The sequence below is a fragment of the Nycticebus coucang genome, chromosome 1, assembly GCF_027406575.1.
Source record: "Nycticebus coucang isolate mNycCou1 chromosome 1, mNycCou1.pri, whole genome shotgun sequence".
In the NCBI taxonomy this organism is placed as follows: Eukaryota; Metazoa; Chordata; class Mammalia; order Primates; family Lorisidae; genus Nycticebus; species Nycticebus coucang.
The window spans coordinates 9,046,050-9,070,712 of record NC_069780.1 but is presented as its reverse complement, the minus strand read 5'-3'; positions in this window follow the sequence as shown (position 1 = coordinate 9,070,712).

The window sequence follows — 24,663 nt, the reverse complement described above, 5'->3', positions numbered from 1 at the left end:
GACCGCTGTCCCCTGCCCTGTCACTCCTGGCCTCTCGGCAGCTGCCCGCTCCTCTTTGCACGGCCACTTCTGCCCTCCTTCAACAAATTAAAACGAAAGATTCTTTTCCTGAAAGTTTGGGCCAAAAAACACAGTGGCTCACATTATACATAAGGACGAATTATACACAGCAAAATGAAAACATCTAAAACGACTTCTGTATGCAAATGTGCATATTTGTTGTTTGAGGATAAGAATTCTTCCTCATTGCTCAATGCGCAGGGGAAGAATCACACCCTCAGTTGAATTCCAATGCTTGCCCGATTTAAGTCTCCGAAGAAATGATTAACAAACTAGTCTCAATTTTTTCTTTTCTTTTCCTTTTTTTTGTAGAGACAGAGTCTCACTTTATGGCCCTCGGTAGAGTGCCGTGGCCTCACACAGCTCACAGCAACCTCCAACTCCTGGGGTCTCAATTTTTTCCTAACCCTTTGGAACACCCTGAGCTCCCTTGGCATCGCTGATTAGGTCATCCTGACACGCTCATGGAGGCACCTTCGAATGACAGTGACCCCTCGCTCTTGCCTGTCCTTGGTCACAAGATCCATTGAGTAAGCGTATGTGATGCATCCTTGCAAATTCATCAGCAATAGAAAAATAATCCACAAGGCACATGCATTTCACAAGGGGCGGGCGACGTGGCTTTTCTGCATGAACACAGGACGTCAAATGAAGTTTTTGGTGCTCTCCGCCTATGTCCTTTGTGTCAAAATCCTCCTCTTTGAGACACTGCTAACATTTTACATCTCTGCCACTATCATGCCCTCCACTGATTAACACCTCCTGACTTTTGTCACTCTTCAGAGAAGAACTGGGGGGCATAAACCTAAAATGCACGTATTTCCAGTTCTTCTAAACTTGTAACTTAGAAAAAAACCCGCAACCGTTTTCATTGTCCACATGTTACTGTGCAGACAGTCCAAAACACGGAAAGGCTGGTGTGACCTGGATATTTTTCTGATGGATCATGAAAATCGTATTTCCATCAGGTTTTCCCAAGTACAGTAACCTGCACAAAGATAAATTTTTAAATAAGATGGTGATGTGTTCAAAAATACATTTAAAACTGGCCAAAGAAAAGATGAAGAAGCAACCATTTGCTGCAATTCACCCTGGACCATCAAATAAGGATCTCTTCTTCACTTTTTTTTTTTTTTTGGTCGGGGTCAGGTTTGAACCCACCACCTCCAGTATATGGGGCCGGCCCCCTGCTCCTTGAACCACAGGTGCCACCCTTATAATGATCTCTTCTAAGTTCGTGCTTCTGATGCAACCTCAAACTTAACATGGAAGGAATACACTTGTAAAAGTCACCAGGCCCTGGGAACATGTAAACCTGCAGATGAAGACAGGACGGCTCTGGGATTGGCTGTATGAGACAGAGTTCAAGTGTGTTTGGGTTTCACTCTAACTCCAGCAGGCAGAAACAAGGAGATCAGCCTGTGTTAATAAGAGAAGGAGGATCTCATTCCCCGACAGCACTGCTGGCCTCTGCTCAGCTTTTCCAGAGCCTGCTGGCGCTGCAGCACTGCTGACCGGGTAGGACTGATTATGAATGATCAATGTCCCTATTTGTAATAAAACTCTTTGCACAGATCTGGACCCTCAGCCCTTATTCACTCATGCAGATAATAACGGCAGTTCAAGGCGCTTGGCCATAACTCCAAGCTTCATTAAACAGAGGGAATGTCACCAAAAGTCCCTGTAGCTGTCTTTAGGCTGCTAGGCAGGGGAAAATTGGAAATTCTGGGGAAGTGGAATTTACAGTATTAATAAAATTAGGATTTGTAAACCCCCGTGCTTTATTTTGGAAGTCTTTCTTGAGGTCCTAGGGTTAAAATTCACCATGTCAGGAGAGAGCACAGTGAGAAGTGTTAACAAAGGACATTGTGTGTCTGAGGTCAGATTCTGCTGCAGAGAAAGTCTTTCAATAGGATTTTTTAAGTCTGTGATAGACAATGGGGTGTTGCCACCTCCTCCTCATTCACTGGAGACACAGGCACATCCAACTGGTATCTCAAAGGTCAGAGGTTGAGGGAGGCTGTTGGGGGAGGCTCCAAAGGAGTTCTGTGCAGACTTAAAAAGAGGGTCCTTCCGTGGTGCATAAAGGCATGAAGTCTGCCCACTCCCCAGTCTTTTAAGGGTGTAAAAGTTTGATTATCCATTTCCTCATGTTAACAAGTCCCTGGAGTCTGAGGAAAACGTCAGCGGTAGAAGTTCTAATAAGAGATGTTCTTTTCTTTTCTTTCCTTTTTAATTTTAAGAGGCAAAGGCTGAAACACAGTGGTGTCATCACAGCTCACTGTAGCCTGGAAGTCCTGGGCCTGGCTATTTTATTTTTTTAAGATGGGCTTTTGCTATGTTGCTCAGACCGCTCTCAAACTCTTGGCCTCGAGTGATCCTCCTGCCTCAGCCTTCCAAAGCACTAGGATTATAGGCACAAGCCATTGCACCTGTCCTGGAAATTTGTCTTAAGACACAGTCCCTCAAGCATCCTACCGCCTTACTCAGGCTTCTCCCGTGAACTTAGCACTGCACACCCTCGGCGTCATGTCTGCATTATCCTGGTATGTATAATAGTTTCCCTAACTAGTCAGAACACCCATTTACTTTCTTTTATAATCCTCCCTCTTACAAACAGACTTTAAAAAAACACTTTATTTTCACCTAAATAACCCTTCTATAATTTGAAAATCTCAGGAAGATAGTTTCAGATGACAATATAATCCAAGTTAAAGTTTGGATTCCTTGAAGATCAACCAAATGGTCATTTCAAATACAGTACAAACATCATTTTAATAATTGGTGTTTGTACCTCATTTCTTAGGCAATACCAACGCAAGGAAAATGAAAACAATGGACAAATGAGAAATGACTCTGTGCTACAAACATCAAAAAAACTTAAATGAAGAATAAAATACCTTTCTACACAGAAATTTTTGACACTGATCTGTAGGAAATATTTTTTTTCATGCTTTGACCCATAAAGAGTAGACATAAAATCCAAAGTACACAGGCATGGCTCAGCACCTGTAGCTCAAGCAGCTAAGGCACCAGCGCTGGCGGGTTCAAATCCATCCTGGGCCTGCCAAACAACAATGACAACTACAACCAAAAAAAATAAAATAATAAGATAGCCGGGTATTGTGGCGGGTGCCTATAGTCCCAGCTACTTGGGAGGCTGAGGCAAGAGAATCACTTAACCCCAGTAGTTGGAGGTTGCTGTGAGCTATAATGCCACAGCACTCTACACAGGGCGATAGCTTGAGGCTCTGTCTCAATACAAAAAAAAAAAAAGTACACACACGGCCACATAAGGCATAATAGACCAGTTGTTTTGTGCTAATTCACTGCTAAATGTTAAGAAAATGGACTGCCATATTTTCCTGCCCACTCTGAAAGTGCTTGGTAGGCAAACAGCATCAGCAGAGACACCGTCTTTACAACAAACCCGTTCCCCTCCTGAAACCCTCTCAAACTTTAAAACTCTGAGCATTCATCTGTTCATGCAAAAGCCCAAACACTTATTTATGGCCCCAAGTTACGCTGCAACAATTTTATATGGGAATGGACGTGTGGGAAAGATTTGAAACAGTGTGTGGGAGGGACTTATGGGATGCCGATGGTAATTAAATACAATACGTAGAAAGATCATTTCTAAGAAATCTCCTGGAAAAGTATGTCATGAAAAGAATGGAAGAACCCGAATATGACTGGCTCAAAGGAAAAACTGAAGGAAGACACTAAAGTTACACGCAAACATTTCAAGGACGTCTGCATGTGGGGAATGTGGGTTTGCTTGTTCTTCGTCTAAAGGTCAGAAATGGTATTGCTGAGGACAAGTCATAAAGTAGTCAATTTTGTCTCAACCTTATAAAAAAGAAGAACCAAACCATGGCTTGTGTGGGAGGTAATGTGCCTCTGTGACTATGAGAGATGATTTAGGAGAAGACACTCCTAAAATAAGTGGGGGGTATTTCTAGATGATTTAAAAAATATATATTCCATAATTCTTTAAGTTGGGAGCTAAGAACCTTTTTGAAGTAAAAAACAAGAAATCTAACCTGTATGCATTTATTCCTCTAATGTCATCCTCCAGGCAGGCTTGAGTTCTGTTTGGCATTTTCATTTGGGAATATGTTTCTCTTCTAACCAGAAATATGAAATGAACTTTATTTGGTTCAAAGAAACTGTTTTAAGAATCCAGGAAGACAGTGTGTTGTTCTGTAATGTGATTCTCTTTATGGAACCTCCTTGTTGCATTAAGATGTTCAGGCTTGAAGCTATGGCGTTTCCTCTCTATTGGGAACAGATTTGCTGTCTGAATTCAGTTTGAATAAGAAGCCCATTGTTCCCATCTTAAAGCTTAGGATAAAGTATTCATAATATGTTTCCCCCCTCCCTCTCACTCGTCCAAGGCCTGAGAAGCTTCTTCCCAGGACTAGCCATTCAAACTCAAAGACTGACTAAGCTATTCAAAACTTCCTCCCAGGCACTGGGGCTTCGTACTATTGTCCAGCTGTATAATAACACAGGTGAGTTCTGTGGTTCGGTCTGTTCAGATATGCCCCCCTCCAGCTGAAATACATGCCTTTAGCAATACAGTCTCCTTTCCATTGTTCTTAATCTAGGCAATTCAAGGTGTGTTGTGTTTTATTTTGAACTCCATGTTATATCTTTGCCCTTCCAGACTACAAACACCTATGGATGACATTGTTCACATATTACGTGTAGGAACCATTTATGTCTTACTCAGTCTTTTTGCATTTTCCCTGCACTTGGCACAATGCCTTGCACATAATAGCTGTTCAACCAAGGTTTGCAAAATTCAATTAGTCTCTTTTTTCCCTACCCAAGTAAGCGTTGCCTAGAAAAGTAAAACAATCCCAAAATGACAATACTTACAAAATATCATGCACTAAACTATTTTAATTCTTTTTAGCCATTTCAACAGGGATTGATGGATTCACAATTGACATCTATTAAGACGTTTAAAGTACCCAATCATCTAGCATTTGAAATCAACAATCTTAGTTTCTTGGAATGAAAGAGGAAAAGAGAGGAAAGCCTAATGGAAAAAGTAAGATCAGTTTTTAAGCAACTTCCTGATCTCCTTATATGAACACTACTAAAGTGGGCTTGCTAGGTGGGCTACGAAAGAGGTACAGAAAAGCAAGGGCCTCATCTCCTCGTCAGAGAGTTCAGCAGACTCTGGCTACTCCCAGCAGCGTAGCCTACACATCTGCTGTGGGGGAATTTGCTCAGTTAGGTAACACACTGTAATGTACCGAGGACGTTTACTCAGGTTTCCATCTAGAGAAGGGAATTTCCATGCTATTCCCCAAGGAGCAAAGCAGGGAATGCCTCAGCCTTCCCCTGGTTTCCTCCTTTCATCAGAACAGTGGCTGATTTAATTAATAAACTTGGGAGAAGTAATAGAGTACATCTGTTTCAGTATCTTCTAAGTCCCTCTCTCTCTTTTTTTTTTTGTAGAGACAGAGTCTCACTGTACCGTCCTCGGGTAGAGTGCCGTGGCGTCACATGGCTCACAGCAACCTCTAACTCTTGGGCTTACGCGATTCTCCTGCCTCAGCCTCCCAAGCAGCTGGGACCACAGGCACCCACCACAACGCCCGGCTATTTTTTGGTTGCAGTTTGGCCGGGGCTGGGTTTGAACCCGCCACCCTCGGCATATGGGGCTGGCGCCCTACTCACTGAGCCACAGGTGCCGCCCCTAAGTCCCTCTCTTTAGGAGAAGGCAAAATGCAAGCTTCTAGGCCACTTCCCCGGTGTGATACCTCAGCAGGATGGTCTTCCTCCTACGAGGTGGAGCCTCAGTTCTGGGAGAAAGGATAGGTCCAAATTAGGTGATACACCGGCAAGCCCTCTCTGACCATAAATCTAAAGCAATACTCACTCATTTAAGCTGCTATGAGTAATGAGAATTTCTGTTTGCCTGGTTCCTTTGTCCTCTCTCTCAGATGCTTTAAAACTTGCAAGAAGAAAGAGATGAACGGAATAGAATTAAGTTTCCATTTTTAAGCCCATGTGTTAAAGAACTATAATATGAGCTATCCTATGAAATTACATCAATTTAAAAACCAATATAGAAAATTATTAGGTAATTTAGCTTCCGAGTTTCAACACTAAAATAATCTTGATTCTATTTTTATACTATGCTACTTTTAATGTAGCATAGTATAAAATAGCCCATTGAAAGAATTTTGTAAAGAAAGTTACCTTAGAATACATGAAAATCAACAAAGAATCTAGGAATTTAAAACCCCAAAGAACATAAATGAAAAACCCAGCCCTACACATTTTTATTAGGGCGGTGACATCCAGATGGGATGGAGGGCAGAGGGGGAAGCATAATGACATAAAAAAATGTGAATCATTACTGCTAAACTTGGTGTCCATTTCTTGTGAAGGAAATTTGTATCAGTCAGTACATTTTATATATATAAATTCACACATATATATAAACTTACAACTCAGGACTTTAGGTAGCAGAGTGGTTTTACCAGTTCATTTCAGTCTCAAACATTAATTCTCTTGCTTTAAGCACACCGCATCTGAAACATAGCCGTATACTTTCAACTATCACCTTAAACATCATCTCAATAGTTATTGCTACATGGTATTCAAAATATTTTCATTCATATTCTTTTATTCAACCTTTCAATAACGCCGTAAATTGGGCATAGCAAATAATTTTAAAAGCTCATATGGAGAGATTATGTGACTTCCTCAAGTTACTCAGCCAGGAGTGAAAAAGCTAATGCTAATACACAAGTATGCTGCCTCTTATTTCCACACAGTTTTTATACAAAAATTTATACAATTTTTATGTTCTCATTACATTATATACGTGTAAGGCAGCATTGATGGCAGGTGACAATAATACGATAGCCCTTTGTTTGGCTTCCAAGAGCATGTTATTCAATGCAATTAAAAATCTTTGAGTAGCTAGCCTATGTTCTAACTAATAATAATAATATTTATATTTTATTTATTTTTTATTATTACTGTGTTATAATAGTAATCATCATAATAGAAAGCTCTAAATCTGTTAAATAGGTGGATGGATAAATATTTGATAGGCATAAAGACAGAAGAATTAAGATGTGACTCCCAGGGACATGTTATGTTAGGCCAGGGGAACAGATGACAGGACAATTCACAGCACCGCGTTTTAAGGCTTTTCTACAAATGTTGTACTACAGACCCATTGTTATGTTCTTTACATTGTAAAGAAAAGAATTGGAAGTAATGGTGCATGAATAGCCCATTGAAAGAATTCTGTAAAGAAAGTTACCTTAGAATACATGCAAATCAACAAAGAATCTAGGAATTTAAAACCCCAAAGAATGTAAATGAAAAACCCAGCCCTACACATTTTTATTAGAGGGTGACATCCAGATGGGATGGAGGGCAGAGGGGGGAAGCATAATGACATGGGCATGTATATTTAGTAGTTAAAGAAAGCATCGAACCAAGGCATTTATCAGACACATCTCTAACCTTGACATGAGTGGCTGATGAAATGGCCCTTAAGGATAAACAGCACAATTGGCCTTATTTTGACCTGAAACAGGAGGAGCTTTTAGCAGGGGGTTGGGGGGTGTCCTTAGAACTCTGTCATGTAAATGCCCTCTTGAACAGGAAGGGAACTCATTGTTTAAGTTGCTCAAACAGAGGTGGGAACTTAGCAGAGGCACAAAGAGAGAGGGTTGCTTTCAGAAGTGGTGGGTGTTAAAGGGATTTAACGGAGTGAAAGGAAACTGTACTGAGAAAGATAACGTATGAATCCAAAATACTTTGGCACTTTAATCAAATATGCTGCTTAGGGAAAAAGCACAGTCTGCACCCCAACACCTGCTGGACCTAATGGACTCTGAAATGTTGTTTCAGAATTAATCAAGTCATTTAAAATCCTAGCTGCAGTCTCCATTCACTACTCCTGGGCATAAATGTGCTGATTCCGATACTAATCCATGTTGGGTGACTTGAGCAATATATCACCATAATTGCCATTTTAGGGCTGCAAATTGGAGCTAAAATAACCAGATGCAAAAGAGATGGCCATATCATACCCTCAAGATGGATCTTCAAAGTTCAAGGAGAGTTCAAGCATGGAAGAGGCAATAGAAAGGGGTCAAGTGTAAGGGGACTGTTCATGTTCGAGAGGAATTAACTTTACAAATATATTGTTTCTGAGGTGGTAATTGTCCCATTCTACAGTTCTTCATACCTCATTTGTTCGTTGCATTCTTCTCAAGCATTTAATGAAATGAATTCGATTTTGACAAAATATTCTATTTCAAAATTGCCATTAATTTTCAAGATTTTTTATTCTCCACTAAATTATGTTTTAAAGGGGTAGAGGCTGAAATTGAAAAATCTAATATTTCCCTAGATAATCTTCTGGCAAGAATTCTGTCAGGTCAGATATTTCCTTCCTAGCTCAGTAAATTAAATCACTGAAGTAAGAAAAAAGTCACTGACATCCCAAATATCCCAAACTCAAAAGGCCAACACAGACTCTACCCGGGGTGATTAAGACTAAGGCAGTTTTCAAGCTTATCTCTCACAGTTTCTCACTTAGAAGACTGTAAAATATGTAAATGAAAGCTTACTGCTTAGTTATTTGTTTGTATAAAATTGAGGAAGGAAAATTAGAAGGAAGAGAGAACCCCTGTGACTAATTCAGTATCAAAGTTACTTTAAAATGCCACTGTTATGTGCCACTTTGATTGAGTCACTGTTCCCTTAATATTTTGATAAAATAAATCACATAAAAAGGAAGCACAATATATACTATCCCTATCTCTATTTCAAAATCTAAATTTGTTAATGTAGCACTCAAAGGCCTTCACAATTTGGATCCAGTCTATTCATCTAACACTTCTTTCTTCACAAGCTCTTGTCCTCAACTTCTGCTACAGAAAATGGCTCTTTAATTTCCTAAATAATAAGATTTGTTTAAACCTACGCCTTTTTAAATGCTCTTCTTTCCATGTAATTATCTCTCTCTCTCTCTCTCTTTCTCTAATCAGAATACTTAACAGTCATTCTTTAATACCCAGCTAAGATATCACTACCCTTCTCTGGCCAGTCACCCCAATGCAAGACAATTAGTCCTTTCTGTTTTTTCTTTCTCACAGTGCAGAATGAAAATTTCCATTGCAGAACTTACCACAACATGCTACTGACATCTTCTTTGTGTCTATCACCCTCAATTAGATTATGAGCAGACAGAGAGAATGGAATCATTATCATAGTTATTTCACAATTGCAACATATTAAATATAGGTAAAAGCAATTTGCAAAAGTCACAAAGCAATATTAAAATTATAGTTGTTTTGCTATTAGTTAGCAAAATGAGAAATAGATCACGGTACATCATAGGTATTTCTTTGTGTTTATTATTTTGTGTCTAATCTAGCAGCCATCAGGGCACAGGGGGCAAAATACTTGAAGAAATAATTGTCCACATTTTTCAAAATTTGATGAAAATTATATACTTTTAATTCCAAGAGCTCAAACAAAAGCAGGATAAACACGGACAAAACCACATGAAGACACATCAGAATCTGATTATTCAAACTAGTTATAAAGGTAAACTTTTAAATGCAGCCAGTAAGAAAAAAGAAAACATTACAAATAACAGAGGAACAAAGATAAAGATAACTTCAAACATCAATAGCAATGCACTCCAAAGGACAATGTAATAACATCTTTAAAATACTGAAAGAAAAAATATATATATATATTTTTTGGTTTTTGGCTGGGGCTAGGTTTGAATCCGCCACCTCCGGCATATGGAACCGGCGCCCTACTCCTCGAGCCACAGGCGCCGCCCTGAAAGAAAAAAATATTAATAATAAAACTAAAATTCTAAATCTGGCAAAAAGAAATCTTCAAAAATGAAAACAAAAGAACTGTTCATCTTAAACATGGAACAGTCCCCTTACACTTTAGGGAAAATCAAGCCTTCAAACTTTTTACATCAGACTTTAATTAATGCTAAACTTAATTCTGGCTGAAGGAAGGTAAAACCATATGGAAAGTTCAACAGACACAAAGAAAATGAAGCATGCCAAAATTGTAAATAGGTGGTAATTATAACAGATATTTATTCTCTGGCACTTTAAAAGTTTTTTTTTTTTAAAGATAAATGAATGTTTAAAGAAAAATAATATCGTATTTTAAGATTTATAGCATGTGGGAAAAATTGTATGCCCACAATAGAACAATGGATTGGAGGAGGGAAATGAAAGTAAATAGATATAAGATTATTACAATTCTTATTAAGTAGTAGTAGTATTTGAAAATTGATTATAAAAGTTAAGTCATGTATATACTAAATAAAACATATTTTGTTCATAATCCACAAATAAACCTTATAGAATTTTCAAACAAGTTCAAATGGAAGCTGAAAAGAGAAAAGGGAAAAAGAGAAGCTATAGGACCAAAAAAAAAAAAAAATAGAATAATGATAAACCTAAACTGAACCACATTGATAATTATATTATATAGATTATCCAAAATTTCCAATAAAAAAGTGAAGGTTTTTGAATGAATAAAAAAGCGTGACCAAACCATTTCACAGGAAAAGCACTTAAAATGTAAAGATACAGATTAAAAATAGAGATAAAAAATAGAAAGAATGCACATGCTAAAATAATGCTGAGTGTGTACAGCAACCATAATACGACTGAATTAGAAATCAATTTTAAACAACAGAAATGCCCAAACATTTGGAAATTAAATACCACTCTAATTAACTGTGGGTCAAATGAGAAAACAAAAAGGGAAATTACAAAATACTTGGCTTTAACGAAAATGAAAAGACATACCATCAAAAGTTCTGGGATAATAAATACATAAATATATTTTAATATGATATATGAAATTGGACAATTAAGTTCACAAACTCATCCTAGAAAAACTGCTACACACCTCACTTCTGAGTACCACTACAGTCACCTTCAAGGGACTCCCCGTGGGAAGCTATGCACCAATGCCAGTGCCTAGCCCACCCTTCAAAGCAATTTTGGAACACTTATTCTGCAATGCCCATCAGAGCCATCATCATATGAAGGTCAGACAGTTAAGTTCTCAAACTCATCCTGGAAAAAAGTGTTCCATGCCTCACTGCTGAATATCACTACAGTCACCAGATGGCCAAGGGGAGTACTTTGAAGGGGATCATATACAAAAACATCCCACTGTACACTTTAAAGATATATAATTTAAGTCATGCTTCAGTAAAGCTGGTGGGTTGGTGGAGGCCATTATTACCTTGATACCAAATCAGCAAAAACATTACAAAAATAAAGACATCTCATACCAAGGACTTTCGTGAATAAATGGAAAAAAATCTTAATATAATTAATAAATGAAATCCAGTAACACTGAAAAAAAACCTAATACAGAATGGCCAAGTAGGGTTTATTCAAGGAATGCATAGCTGATCTCACATTGGGAAGTTAATATAGTTATTTGCAAAACTGAGGCATTAATGAAAAAAAGTATATACTCACAATAGATGCAGAAAATTCATTTCACAAAATTCTATGCACAATCTTGTTAAAAAACTATCAGCAAATTATGACCAGATGGAATTTTTTAACCTAACAGAAAGTACCTATAAAATACCCACAACTAACATCATACTTTGTATTGAAAGAGTAAACACTTACTTCTCTAAGATCAAAAATAGTGCAAGGATATCCTCCTTCACTATTTCTATATAATATTATCCGAGAAGCCCTAGCTAGGTCAAATAAGACAAGAAAAACAAACTTGAAAGGAAAAAGTAAAATTATCTCTGTTTGTGTATGAGATGATTGTGTACATAGGAAATAATACAGAATCTGAATAAACTAATATGAATAATAAATGAATTTAACATTCACAATATATAATGGCTATATATAAAAGTCATTCTATATTTTAAAGGATAGTAGCCCACAATTAAAGATACAACTTTTTAAGTTCTATTTATAATAGCAATAAAACATGAATTATTTAATGATAAATTCAATAAAGTGATACTGGCAGAAACATTATTGAGAGAAATTAAGAAAATATACCATGATCATAGACTAAATATTTAATATTTTAAATGTTAATTTTCCCAAATTGAAAGAATACATTTGAAAGAATCCCAGACAAAATTCGAGTTAGACCTATTTTATGGAAACTTAGAAGCTTATTCTAAAACTCACAAAAATACAAATAACTTACAGCACTCAAAATAATTCTGAAAAAGAACAAAGCTGGAAGTAATACACTATCTCATTTCAAGATTTACTCTCTTGACTTCCCATCCAGAATCAGTACAGTGATATTGACATAACATACCACAGAATAGAACTGTGAGTCCAGAAAAATAAACACGCAGGAATTCACCTTCAACCACAGTGCCAGTGTTATTTGATGGAAAGGGATGGTCTGTTTAACAAAGAAGGATAGAACAGCTTAATATCAAAAGGCGAAAAAGTGAACCTCATGTCTTACAACACAGAAATCTTAACCTGAAATGTATCTAACATTTAAAGGTAAAAGTTAAAGCTACAGAGTTTCTAAAAAAAAACATATAGGAGAAAATTTTCATGATCTTTATTTCAGGGATACAAAATTACTATAAAATAAAAAGATGATAAATTGGACTTCACTGATATTAAACTTTTGGTATTAAGTTTTCTAAAATATAAAAAGAATTTTTCCAACATAATAGTAAAGAAAGAATTACTTAATTTTTTGAGTGAGCAAAATATTGACAAGCCATTTCATAAAGTACATAAATGAAACCAATAAGGACAGAAAGAATGTTCAACAGACCTTATTATATCTGCCCAAGATGAAGTTAAAGAGGAAATATTTTTCCTCATGCCTGAACAACTAAAAGAATTGAACAAAATGCTGAAACAATGGTATTCAAGACTTTGAAAATCAGGCAATGAAGATTTGCTACGTGACAAGTTTAGCCTTGTGATAGCGCCGACATACCACCTGTAGAAAATTTTCAGGACCTGGTGCGTGGAAGGAGAAATCAGATAGCACACAAGGGACCCCATGGGCTGAGGGAAGAAGTTAGAAGTGTGGGGAAGCCAATCCAGCTAGGGGAAAGCTGTAAAGAAAGGACATTCCAAAGATCTGAAGGTCCTCCCTTATTCAGGATTTATGAGAACAAACCACCAAAAACTGGAGAGAAAATGCCGCAAAACATTAGAAGGAACAATCCTTGGGACCCATGCAGAGTCAGAATCAATGCTTGTGTCCATCTGTGTATAAAGCCTCACACTTCAGATGGTAAGTAGGTAGAGCACCTAGCAGAGTTTTCCCTCAACGGTGGGAAAAATTAGTCAAAGACTCAATGCCCAACACAGCTTAAAAGCAAAAAGTTGGGGGCGGCGCCTGTGGCTCAGTTGGTAAGGCGCTGGCCCCACATACCGAGGGTGGCGGGTTCAAACCTGGCCCCAGCTGAACTGCAACCAAAAAATAGCTGGGCGTTGTGGCAGGCGCCTGTAGTCCCAGCTACTTGGGAGGCTGAGACAAGAGAATCACTTAAGCCCAGGAGTTGGAGGTTGCTGCGAGCTGTGTGATGCCATGGCACTCTACTGAGGGCCATAAAGTGAGACTCTGTCTCTACAAAAAAAAAAAAAAAAAAAGAGAGACAAAAGCAAAAAGTTGGGAGAGTCAGGCTGTTTTTAAGTAATTTAACCACAGCATAAATGTTTAAGAATATTTATTGGAATGACACAATGAGCTAAAAGTCATAATATCTGACCTCAAATAAAAAATTAAAATGTATGCAAAGAAATGATTATAATGAAGGGAAAAAATCAATGACTTGAATTCAAAATAAACATAACAATTTGAACAAACAAAATAATTTGAACACAAATTAAAGAATATACATGTACAATAAAAACAATTATTATAACTATATTCAATATACAGAAGACAGCAGAGGAAAACTTGAACATGTTAAGAAAAGATGTGGAAGATAAATTCATAAAAAGGACCCAATGGAATTTTCAGAGTTAAAAACATCTGAAATAAAACATACAATAAATGATCAGAGTAATAGAATAGACAATGAGACAATGAAAGATTGGCGAACTTAAAGGTATAATAAGAAAAAAACCTGTTCAAAAGTAGTAAACATTCCTTTCAATATACATAAATTTGATATCACTTGAAGATGAACAGTGACACATTAATGTTGTAACTATAAATTCTAATGCAGCTACTAAATCATAAAAACAAATAGTTATAAGTAACAATAAAAAAGATAAAATTGAATCACAAAAGAAAGCACGAGTTGAAAAGAGAAAGAAATAACAGACAGGACTAATAGACAAGGCATAATTAAAATCAACCAAATCAGTGAAAATGGCCTAACCACTAAAAGGCAGAGGATTAGCAGATAAAATACAATGAGACCCAACTTGAGGCTTCCTACAAAAACCACCCTTCAGATATAAAGACACTTTAGGTTAAAAGTAATACGATAAGAAAAAATATACCTGTGCGGCGCCTGTGGCTCAGTGAGTAGGGCGCCGGCCCCATATGCCGAGGGTGGCGGGTTCAAGCCCAGCCCCGGCCAAACTGCAACCAAAAAATAGCCGGGCATTGTGGCGGGCACCTGTAGTCCCAGCTGCTCGGGAGGCTGAGGCAAGAGAATCGCTTAAGCCCAGGAGTTAGAGGATGCTGTGAGCTGTGTGACGCCACGCACTCTACCCAAGGGCAGTACAGTGAGAGACTGTCTCTACAAAAAAAAAAAAAAAAGAAAAGAAAAAATATACCATGATAAAACCAATCAAATGAAAGCTAAAAGTTGCTCTATTAATACAAAACAAAGTAGATTTCAGAGCAACCAATACTACCAAAGACAGAAGGAACCATTTATAAAGACAGGTCAGTTCATTCAAAGGACTTAGTTCTAAACATTAATGTACCTATGGAAAGAGCTTAAAAAGCAAAAACTGGTAGAACTACAAGGAAAAATAGACAAGCCTACAATTATTATACCATAACAGATTTTAATTCTCCTCTCTGAATGATTGCTGGGACAAGTAGACAGAAAATAATTAAGAATATAAAAGACTTGAACAATAATATCAATAAAATTGGTGTAATTGTATTTATAATATACTCTACCCAATGATAGCATAATATGCATTCTTTTTAAGTGCTCATGGATCTTTTATCAAGAGAAAACCATAGACAAGGCAGTGAAAAAGTTTAATAATTTAAAAGCTTCAAGTCATATAAGGTTCATTGTCTAAATACAAAGAAATTAAATTAGAAAACCATAAAAGAAAGGTGCTGACATGATTAAGCCCTTATTAAATGGTAGCTGTTCTTACTATTACTGATAGTTTTTTCTCAAAAAAAGAACTTCCATCCAACCCTTGAAAAATGTACAAAAATTAACTCACGACAGGTTATAGACCTAATCTAAAACTTAAAACTGTAAGCCTTGTAGAGGAAAATGAAAGAACATTTTCATAAGCTTGAGTTATGAAAAAATGTCTCAGCTATGACACCAAAACCACAATCCATCAACAAAAATTGATAAATCAGATTTCATAAAAAGTGCCTTTCTGCTCTGCTTTCCCACATTGTTAAGATGCTGGAAAGGGGGTGGCGCCTGTGGCTCAGTGGGTAAGACGCAGGCCCCATATACCGAGGGTGGCGGGTTCAAACCAGGCCCCGGCTGAACTGCAACCAAAAAATAGCCGGGCGTTGTGGCGGGCGCCTGTAGTCCCGGCTACTCGGGAGGCTGAGGCAAGAGAATCGCTTAAGCCCAGGAGTTGGAGGTTGCTGTGAGCTGTGTGATGCCATGGCACTCTACCGAGGGCCATAAAGTGAAACTCTGTCTCTACAGAAAAAAAAAAAAAAGATGCTGGAAAGGCCACAAACTAGAAGAAAATATTTTCACATTACATAATTACATCACAAATATACACAAAAGTCACAAAATTCAATAAGAAAACAAACAACTCAATTTTTAAAAATGGGCAAAAGGTTTAGAAATAAAAAAGAGTCCACAAATATGTATACAAATTGCAAATAAACACTTAAAAGATGCTCAATATATATCATTAGTCATTAGGGACATAAAAATGAAAACTACAACGTGATATCCCTCTACAATAATTAGAATGCTAAAATTAAAGAGCTTGCCCTTCCAAGGTTGGACCCAGACCAACTGGAATTTTCATAAACTGTTCGGCAGTTTCTTACAAACATTCACCTAACACATGACCTAGACATTCTGCTCCCATGAATTTACGAAAGAGACACGAAAGCATGTGTCTATACAAATACTGGAAAACAAATGTCCATTGAAATTTAATTTGTAATCACTAAAAAGTGGAAACCGTCCAAATGCCAATCAGCAGGGGAAGGGAGAGATAAATTGTGGTACAGCCGCACAGGGGAATACACTCTGCCACAAACGGAGTGATCTATTATATCATATACATAATAATGTGAATGAAAACTAAAATTATTATTCTGAGCGAAAGAAGACAAACAAAAGCATGTTATTCTACTTACATAAAATTCTAGAAAACTCAAACTACTTATCATGAAAGAAAGTAGATCAATGGTTGCCTGGGGAGAAAGGTTAGGAAGAAAAGAGGAATTTCAAAGGAACACAAGGAAACTCTTAAGGTATAGATGTGTACATTGCCGTGATCATGTGACAGTTTCATGAGTGTGTGTACATTTGAAATATTTATAGTTTATTATACCAATTACGCGTTTATAAAGCTGAATTTAATAGATGCACAGCATCTTTAATCATCAGAGAAATACAAACTAGAACCAAAAAGAGATACTTCTATGTCATCACTAGAATGGCCAGGTAATTATGACAATATCAAGTGTTTGTGATAATACGTAGCAACTGGCACACTAATTTACATGCCTGTGGAAGCTGAAATGTTAAAATCATTTCAGAAACCAGTTTGGCAATTTCTTTAAAAAGGTAAACTTATACTTTCCACATGGCCCAGGAATTCCATTTAGATGTGGAAAAATGCTTACAGAAATACTTGAAGTCAAATATTTACAAACAACTTTATAAGTAATAACTGAAAACTGGAAACATTCAAATTGCCCACCAAGAGGGGTATAGCTAAGGAAGTTGTAGTAAATCGTGCAATATAATATTACTCAACAATGAAATAGAGCCAGCTTCTAACATACATGATAACATGACAACATCTTTAAAATATTATGCTATGTAGCTGCTCCGGAGGCGGAGGCAAGAGGATCACTTGAGCCCAGGAGTTCAAGACTATAGTTTCGCCATTGCAGTATAGCCTCAACAACAGAACAAAACCCCCATCTCTAAAAATATATTTTATATATAAAAACCTCCATATGTCTTTAATTAATTTCAAATAAATTCTGTCTTACATAATTAATTCTTTAATAGAGTTTACGGAATTTCTTCAAGGCACTGTTGTATTATGAATACAATGTGTCACATGCTTTAAACAGTTTTAGCTCATTTGCCTGAACCCTTGCAAATAAATATTCATTGTCTTATTACGAGAGAATACAAGAAAATGAGATAAAGTACCTGCCCAAAAGGGAATTTACAATCAAATTAGAAAATAAAACATCCTCTTAAAATAAGTAGTAAATTTGGATAGACAAGATTTCAAGCACATTAAAAAAAAATTACACTTTATTCTGATTTTATACAAAGGTTTGGCACCTGCCACCTTTTCTCTCAGAGACAAAGATAGGGGAAGAAAAAATTCATACTCATAACTTTTATCTTGTTAAAAATGATTGTGCACGGGCAGCGCTTGTGGCTCAGTGAGTAGGGTGCCAGCCCCATATACCGAGAGTGGTGGGTTCGAGCCCTGGCCAAACTGCAACAAAAATAATAGCCAGGCGTTGTGGTGGGCGCCTGTAGTCCCAGCTACTCAGGAGGCTGAGGCAAGAGAATCGCCTAAGCTGTGAGCTGTGACACCATGGCACTCCACCCAGGGCGGCAAAGAGAGACTCTGTCTCAAAAAAAAAAAAAAAATGATGGTGCATAAAGGACACCAAACCAAAAATAATATATACTAAACTATTCCATTTCTATAAAATTCTAGAATAGGCAAAACTAGTTTATAGTGTCATAAAGTAGGTCAGTGGTGCCCAGGATTGGGAATCAGGGATCAGGAATCGGGGCTGAAAAGGGGTAAAAGGGAAATTACTGGCAGGATGGAACTGTTCAAAATCTTAACCATGGTTGTGGTCATGTGACTGTCAAAACTCATCGAACTTTAAAAAGAGTGCATTTATTGTATCCAAGATACATACTTTAACATAATATTCACAAATCAAGTATTTTCTTTTTTTTTCTTTTTTTTTTTTTTTTTTGGTTTTTGTCCGGGGCTGGGTTTAAACCTGCCACCTCTGGCATATGGGACCAGTGCCCTACTCCTTGAGCCACAGGCGCCGCCCTTTCTTTTTTTTTTTTGAACTAATGTTATATAATTTTAATAGTAGAAAATTACTTGTTTTTTACTATTTATTGACTTGGTTGACATTACGAATCTTTCCATATGTTTTATTTGAATTCATAGAAAAGGGATAATATATTTCACATTCTATTTGGGCGATATTCAAAATCACACACTAAATTGTTCCACTCTTTCTAAAATAAACACATTATATGATTGATATATGAAGAACATTATTGACTAGACTTCAATTATACATTTGGTCAAGTTTATCATTTTTACATAGAGATGATTAATTTGTTATACATTGTATATATCCAAACTCATTTTTTTCCTTGTAGTAATCAACAACATGAATTTGTATAAATGGTTGTCATAATTATGGGTTCAGTACAGCAATAATAATTACCCTCTCTACACAGTTAATTGAAATCCACATGGTCTGATTTCTTTAAATGGGTTAATCAGCAACTTTTAAGAAAGAAAAACAATTTTAGCTATTTCGTCCCATACAAATCAAGTATTTTCTACAAAAATGTTCATTATCAATGTTAAGACATAGAAAACTTGAAATTATTACTATGAAAGAAATCATGAAAATTAATTTGAAAACCTTTATAATATTGAATACTTTACAAGCAATATGTAAATGACCAAAATTGAGGACACAAAAGTTCTAGAAAAATCAAAAAAGTACATTTTTAGGTTTCCAAAGATTTAATTCCCAAAGACAGTTTTATGGGTAAGTTCTTCCAATCTGTTCAGGAACTGATCGTGTCTGTTCTATAGCACAGAAAAACATTATTTAACCAAGTTAGTAAAAAAATAAAATGAAAATTTGGTAACAATATCAAATCTCTATAAAACTACAAAACAAAATTCTGCTATGACCAAGTAAGAGGCCTTAAAAAGAATTCAATTATTGTTCAATATCTTAATATTTTTTAATCATACAAAAAAGCAAAAATGGGAAGATATATATACTCTCTTTAATCATTGGCCAAAAACACCATAGATAAAGAGATACAGTTGTGATTTAAACATTTCAAACTGAATAAACAGCTTATTTCTTAATACGTTGAAGAAGGAAATCTCAAATTGAAGATGACATTCCCCCTAATAGCAAAACAGTAGAAATATTTCCATTCAAGTCAAATGAGTGTATCACAACTGTTATGGATGCTGTCATGGTAATTCTAACCAATGCAATGAAACAAAATTTTTGGAAGATAATACGATTTAAATAAAATCCCGAAAGATTCATTGGAAAAATGTATGAATGAAATAAAATTCAGTAAGATAGATGTTTTTGAAATACATATACAAAAATTCAAGGACTTTCCAACATACCAATAACAACTACTTAAAAATATTCGATTTTAACATTGTAGTCTTGAAATTGCTGAAAGTAGATTCTAAATATTCTCACCACAAAAAAATAGTGAAGATGTGAGGTCATGTAATTATTTATTAGCCCAATTTAGCCTTTTTTTGTGTGTGTGCAGTTTTTGGCCGGGGCTGGGTTTGAACCCACCACCTCTGGCATATGGGACCAACGCTCTAGTCCTTTGAGCCATAGGCACCGCCAATTTAGCCATTCTTAATGTACACATATTTTGAAACGTAATATTGTATAAGATAAATATATATACACACAATCTTGGTCAATTTTTAAAATTCTACTTTCAATAGCAACCAAAAATAAAAAATAACTAAAAATAATCCTAACAAGATTATTATATATAGAAACCCCTACATACAATAGTTTAAAACTTTACTGAGGGAATTACCAAAATAATTATTTAAATATATATGAAAGCAAGTCTGAATTTTTATAATGTTGAGATTTTTCATGTTAATTTATAAATATAATCTAATTTTAAGATATTCTCTAAGTGGCATCTTCTTTTTACCTTCTACATTGTGTTTCATTTTATTTTGTTTTTTTTAAACTTAACAATAGTATATTTTTCTAAAGATCGTATGAAGCAATAAACTTTCAAAAATAGACAACATAGGCTCAGTGCCTGTGGCTCAAGCGGCTAGGGCGCCAGCCACACACACCTGAGCTGGCAGGTTCGAATCCAGCCTGGGCTTGCCAAACAACAATGACAACTACAACCAAAAAATAGCCAGGCATTGTGGCGGGCACCTGTAGTCCCAGCTACTTGGGAGGTGAAGGCAAGAGAATTGCTTGAGCCTAGGAGTTTGAGGTTGCTGTGAGCTGTGAGGCCACTGAGCCCAGGAGTTTGAGGTTGCTGTGAGCTGTGATGCCACAGCGCTCTACCCTGGGCGACAGCTTGAGGCTCTGTTTCAAAAAAAAAAAATAGACAAAATACTTTTGGGGGGTACATGTGATGATTCAATCTATTTGTATAATTTTTAAAAGTCAAATGAGTGTAATTGAAATATCCATCTCCTTAGATATTTGTCTTTTCTTTATGTAAGAAACATCTGAATTCTTCTCATCTAGCTATTTTGAAATATACAATACATTATCTTAACTACAGTCACAGTACTAATTTATTGAACACTATGTGTTGTTTTTTTCTATCAAACTCTATATTTGTGCCTGTTAATCAAACTATCTTCCTCCCCTCACTGTCCAATCCCTTGCCCTCCCCAGCCTCTGGTAACCACCAATCTACTCTGTTCATGAGATACACTTTTCAGCTCCCACACGTGAGGGAGAACATGTGATAAATGTCTTTTTCTGGCTGGCTTCTTTCACTTAACATAATGTTGTCTTGTTCCATCATCTATGTTGTTGCGAATTACAGGATTTCATTCATTTTTATGGCTGAATAATATTTCACTGTGAATATATACCGTCTTAATTGTCCATCCACAATAGGCGCCTGGGTTGAGTCCATATCTGGGCTCGTGTGAACACTGCTGCCAAAAGCTCACTGGGGCGGATACTTCTATGATGCAGTGTGTTCCCTGGCCCAGTAGTAGAACTGCTGGACAATAGGGCAGTTTTATTTTTAGTTTTTTAAGGAACTGCCATACCGTTTTCCATAGTGGCTACACTACTTACTTTCTTTGTGGTTACGTGATTTTCTCCAGTCGTAATTTTTTTTTTATTTTTACAGAAATTGACCTTTATTTGTTGTACTAAAGTCTGTTTAACTTTTCACACAAAGTAACATTTTAGTACCAAGAATCCAGTCTGTCAGCTCAGGACCTGTCTGCGCACACTGTATCATCACAGTCTGACTCTGCCCGCAACTCAGAAGAACAGCCCCTGGCCCCATAGGGTACATGACTTAATACCTCAAGAATAGTCTACAGTTTTTCTTAGTTGTCTGAGCTAGAAAATTTGTACCTGTAAAACAAAGGACAACATTGAGGACGGAGATTTGTCTCTTTTTTGAACAACTGTGCTAGAAAATATATCGTTTTTTTTGTTTGTTTGTTTGTTTTTGCAGTTTTTGGTCGGGGCTGGGTCTGAACCCACCACCTCCGGCATATGGGGCTGGCGCCCTACCCCTTTGAGCCACAGGCGCTGCCCAATATATCCCTTTTTAAAAAAGTCAGTAACGGCTAAACTACAATCTAGTGTCTAGAATTACAAAGAATAAAATGAAATTGGAAATTTCTTGCTAGTAAAATGAAATGTTAGGAACAGTATTCAAATATAGATCCCACCCCAATGACACTTATGCAGAGCCCAGTAGAGTACCTATTATTAACAGGATACACAGTTTACAGAGGAACCACATCAAACCTTCAGCCAGATACATCCAGCACCAGAAGTGGAAAAAAAAAAAAAGCTGCTGAACAAAGACACCTCATGGAATAAGGTTCATGCCATAAGTGCTGTAACCAAGATCAAAAGATCCCAGTTTTTCTTTTTAGATTTTTGATAGTGACAACACTTACCATTATTCTTCCCCTAAAAGCTCTCAATTTGAAGTCTGAAACATGAATGTTTTCATATTAAAAAGTACCTGCCACCCTCTATAAAATTTAAGAATTACCCTGCCATCATTGCCTTGATAAAGGTTGTCAGGACTCACAAACATAAGGAGAACGCAATGTCATGCATCAGCCCCAGCTTCACGCCCTGCCCAGAGCCCAGCTGTATCTTGTGAACCTAAGCAGCTCCGAAGGACCAGAGATAATGGGCCAGCCATAAATTTTAATCAGTTGCTTTTTAGTGAATTTGTTGTACGTTTTTGCTTTGTCGCTACCATGATAGTTACAAAAAACACCTTATAGATACAACAAATTATTTCAAAGAGATGGCAATGTATCATAGATCAGGAAGTGAAGTGTAGAAACAAATAAAAAGGAAAGAAAAGGACTCTAGACTCTAACGCCCTGCCCACTTCGTGACTTTACAGCATCACAGTTTGCTTTTCTATAACCCACCACCCTATCACCTGGCAGGTTGCTTTAGCTACTGTTGATTTTGATAAATTTGTCCTTTGCTCTTCACAGCAGAGTTACCAGTAGATGGCACACCACAATTACAGTATCACAATACTATGCAGGGTTTTTCTGTGTGCCAATGAGTTTTACACCTTCAGCTGTTTCCTTTTTGCCTGTTAGTGGCTTTTTCTTTCAAACTGAAGAACTCTCTTGAGCATTTCTTGTAAGATCAGTCTGGTAGTAGTGAATCCTCTCAGTTTTTGTCTGGCAAAGACTTTACTTCTTCATCTTTTAAGTATAGTTTTGCTGAAACAGTTTTCTTGGGAGGGTTTGTTTTGTTTTTTTCAGCATTTGAAAATATTGTTCCACTTTCTCCTGGCATGTATGATTCCCACCAAGACGATTGCCAGATGATTGAAGCTCCTTTTTGTGTTAAATGCTTCTTTTCTCTTGCTGATTTTAGAATCCTCTTTGTCCTTAACCTTGACCTTCAAGAGTTTGATTAATATATGCCTTGATATAATCTTATTTGGATCAAACCTATTTGGTATTCTCTGGTCTTCTTCTATGGGAGTATTTCTCTCTTTCTCCAATTTTGGAAAGTTTTCTGTTGTTATTTCTTTGAATAATCTTTCTACTCCTTGCTCTTGTTCAACTCTCTCTTGAACATCAATAATTCTTAGATTTGGTCTCTTGAGTAATTTTGATATGTTGTTGGCAATCTTTACTCCTTTTCTTTCCTTATTTTTTCATGTTTCTCCTCCAACTGTGTATTTTCAAATAGCCTAGCTTTGAGCTCACTGATTCTTTCCTCTGCTTACATCATGCTACTGTTGAGAGCTTCTAGTGAATTTTTCAGTTCAGCAAATATATTTCTTGGTTTCAAGATTTTTGTTTGATGTTTTAAAAATTATTCCAATCTCTTCATTACATTTCTCTGATAATTTTTTTGACTTTCTTAAATTTCAGAATATTATGAGGTACAGCTAATTTGACATGGGCTGCTTTTGCAGATTTTAAGTCAAAGTTACAAGTGTGGATTTCACTGAGAAAGTGTGCAATTGGTGGGAATTGTCTATCCATTGAGTAGGAATTTACCCAGCCCCTTTTCCCTCTCCTACCTACTATAAATTTCTGAATTGCTTTGCTGTGTTATCTTGGAGATGACTGAGTTTCCTTAAAAGTGCTATTTTGCTTTCTTGGTCAGAGTGCTTACGTATCACTATCTCCTTAGGGTCAGTCACTGGCTCCTTGCTCTGTCCCTTTGAAGAGGTCATGGTTCCCTGCTCTTGTTTCTTATGGACGTCCTTCTGTGTCTTTGCATTAAAGGATGAGTTATTTATTCCAGTCTTCTTTGTCTGGTTTATTTGGTTTTTACTGGAGATGTCTGCCTATAGATTCTTTGTAATTTACTTGTTGATTTTCTTTCTTCCTCCCACCCCTGACCAGCCCCACCACTAGGCTGCTTCCTCCTTTCCAGCACTAGAGGCACCTTATGCCCAGGTTGCCTCTCCTTTAGTAAACGATCAGAGCACTGCCAGTCCACGTGGTACAGGCCCCAGAGGGGACATTGCAGCAGAGTGTGAAGCTGGCCATGGGTTATGCCCAGGAGACCTGTAAGACACACCTGCAGCATGCTGCTCAACAGCTGTTCTGACCTGGCGTCTCCTCTGCTGAGCTACAGAGTGATTTCCAGGGCTGGAGATTGTAGACCCGCATCCTGCTTTCGTCACTGGCTGTCCTTGGGGATATT